The following is a 3,683-nucleotide window of genomic DNA, read 5'->3' as shown; positions in this document are numbered from 1 at the left end:
AAGCAATTTATTTTCCACCAAGTCTAATTTTCTATACAAAAATTAATGTTTAATCATAGTTAAATTTTCGACAAAAAAGATTAATTTTCTTGTTGCAATTGTTTTAAATTATTTAAATTCATGGAAAATTCCTTAGGCTAGTTTAAAAAATCTTAAAATATTTAAAATCCTTTAAAATCTCATACTACATTATTGAAATTTATTGAAATCTATTGAAATCAATTGAAAATTCCTTGAAACATTTTTTTTAAAATTTATATATTTTATACAAATTTACTTTTTTGCATGAAACTAATTATTTTAGTTGAAAGTTGATCTATTTCTATTAAAAGATAGTCAACTAGTAATTAATATTAATATAAAATTTCATAATTACAATATTAACATCAATAATATATATGATAGTAATAATATCCATATTATATACACCTGAAAAACGTAACCTCAAAATCGAATCATGCATGAAATTAAGAATCACGCGAAATTTCAGAGTCACCAATTTCTTTAATTTCTTTGAAATGGGGATCGAGATATAAATAGAAGACCTATGGTGGGGCTAAATCTTAGGCTCGATCTGGTAGCTCTGAAAGCAGTTGTTAGATCTTTATTCGTGAATTCGGGTGAGCTCGATTCATGTTCGCGCATTTTCGGCTTTACACGAGGCTGTTCTTCGTAGCAGCAAAGTGGGGGAAATCTTCTCCCTTCATTCTTGTGTCGTTTTACCTCTCGGCTAATTCTTAGGTCGTTTTTGCTCTCGCGTGTTTTTACTTCTCTTTTCCGCAACTTTTTTTTTTTAGTTCGCTTTTGCTCTGAGCGTGTCATTTAGAAAACAAAAAAATTTCAAAATGTTAAAAATTTTAATGTTTGTACATTAGTTAAAGTATTAAATTAAAGTGTGAATAGAAATTACTCGAGTTAAAGTTTAACTATTTCGAAAATGATTTTTTATATAATTATAAAATTATATATATATTTTTTTAAACATACTTTTAAATTTTCAACGCTTTCAATTGATTTATGATTAATAATTTTTTGTAAATAAACTTCTAAGTTTACAATTCAAATTTTGAAGACTTGAATTCCATCAAGTGGAGAATTACTTATATTTCACAGTTGAAAATAAGATTTCGAAAGTTTTGAATTTGTATTGATTCCATTTTAAAAACTCTAATCTACAAAATTACAATATTTAACGTTTTGAAATTTTTCTTTTTTCTAAATTTCAATCTGAATTTTTAAAAATTTCAAGAGGTTTCAAAAGATTTTTAAGGACTTTAAATATTTGAGGATGTTTTAAAACATTCCAAACATTTTCAATTAATTTCAATAATTTACAGCAATTCCAAAGAATTTTAATTGTTTTCAACTTTTCAGGTTGAAATTGGAACTGCTTTGTTAAAAATGTAGTTTTTTTTTGGTTGATGTATCAATTTAGTTGAAAAAAATTTGTTTTCTGAAAATTTAACTATTTTGTAGACAATTTTTGTTTGTTTTTGTTTAAAAATTAATTTCTTTTAGCTACAAGAAAATAATTATTTTTTGTCGAAAAATTAACTGTGATTAAACATTAATTTTTGTGTAGAAAATTAGACTTAGTGAAAATAAATTTCTTTTGTGCAAATTTCATATATTTTATTAAAAATTCCGTTTTTTTTAGTATACAATTCAGCCTTTTGGATAAAAATTTAAATTTTTGAAAACTAATTGCTTTAGTTGAAAGTTGAACTATTTATATTTTAAAAAAAAGTCAAATAGTCATTAATATTTCAGAAATTGCTAAACTTTCGTCATTTACCGACGCGCAACTTGCGCCTTCAAAGTAACTCTTGGGTAATCCGCCAAGAGGGCGCAGTTATCAGCGCATGTTTTTCACATTTTCTTATTCCATAATCTCGGCAATCTCTCACCTCATCTCTTGTATATCTTTGGCCGAATGCCTCGCCCTTCGACCCCGCCATTTCGCCGGGTGAGCCCGCGCAAATTTGAATCAGTAATCGACATCTATCATTGCACGTTTTTAAATAGTAGTTTAAAAAATAAGTTTTCTCATTTGTGTATTGTAATAAACTTGAAAGAAGAAGAATTGATGTAATTTGGGTGACGAGTCGGTCACGTGACCAGATTCCTACATTACCGCCACCTTTCTTATTTCCCAACTTATTTTCACACGAAGCGCCACATCGAGTTGAAAATTTGGGATAATAAACAAGACGCACTAAGTAAGGTGGGTTTGGTTGTAAGCTATAATAATTATAAAAAAATGCAAAAAAATTATCGGCAACAAAAAACTTTTTTCATAATTATATAGATTTAGGACCAGACCCACCATGCTTAGTGCTTCTTGTTTAGTATTCCAAATTTTTAACTCGCTTTGGCGTTTCATGTACATATAAGTTGGGACATAAAAAAAAGTGGCGGTAAGGTAGAAATCTGGTCACGTCACTCAATAATCACATGGCCTTAATAAATTGAAATCTAAATATTGCTTTAAATTTTCCAATGAGAAAATATAAGTCTGCGATTTAAAGGTTACACATATTAAGAAGTTTGTAAAAATACATTTATACTTCAAATTAAATTCAAGGTTAACGATAATTTTAATGATATTTTCAAATAATCAAATATTTATTTTGACATGCACCTTAATTCGAATTGTATATGTACTTACTTGATGTTTGGTCTCATCCATGATTAGGTTATCACTTAAGATTTGATTAAAATACAAATTAAAATCCCAACTTCAAAATGACAACTAAATAATATACATACATTCTGAAGAAAAACGAGATACGATCACATGCTTTAAACTCGCGCATCTTTCTACGCATATCATGAGACACAGATGCGCTCACACATCTTAAATGTCCCATTAGTGGGGACCCCTCTCGCACTCGTCATAACGAGATTCTTGGTTCCCGGGCTCCTCGTTATAACGAGATTCGAGTGTATATCTAAAAATGTTAATAAAATTACTAATTTTCTTTATTATTCTCTTATTTATCTCAGTGCACTGAAATCATTAGATTTTATTTTTAAGGCCATGTGACGAATGGGTCACGTGGCCAGATTCTTACCTCACCCTTTTTATTTCTTAACTTATTTTCACACGAAGCGCTACATCGAGTTGAACATTAAGGATAATAAATCACTAATAAAGGTGGGTCTGGTCCTAAATTCTAATAATAATGAAAAAAGCAAAACAAATTATTCACAACAAAAAACTTTTTTCATGATTATAAAAATTTAGGACCAGACTCATCATTCTTAGTGCTTTTTGTTCAGTATCTCAAATCCTCAACCCGATATGGCGTTTCGTGTGATAATAAGTTGGGAAATACGAAAATTGGCGGTAAGGTTACGGTCTGGTTACGTGACCCACTCATCACATGGCCTTAATAACCAATGTATTAATTTGTTTTATATTTCAGGTTATGTTTTGCAATAAAGTTTTTTTATTTCTCTGACAAATACATTTCTTCTTATCTTTCAGAATGACTTGTATTTATATCACCTGAAAGTTATTTTTTGCTGCTTCGAAACATGAAAACGAAAACCTAATCTCTATCAAGTAAATTTTTGATTTCAAGGTCATGGGAAGGTCAAATCGAGAGAAAACGCTGAAAAAAATATGTTATAGGTTTTCGATTTGACCTTCAAATGACCTTGAACCTGAAGCGATAGAG

This window comes from Belonocnema kinseyi, chromosome 9 (assembly GCF_010883055.1).
Source record: "Belonocnema kinseyi isolate 2016_QV_RU_SX_M_011 chromosome 9, B_treatae_v1, whole genome shotgun sequence".
NCBI lineage: Eukaryota > Metazoa > Arthropoda > Insecta > Hymenoptera > Cynipidae > Belonocnema > Belonocnema kinseyi.
The sequence above is the reverse complement of the archived record's forward strand: the minus strand, read 5'-3'. Positions refer to the sequence as shown.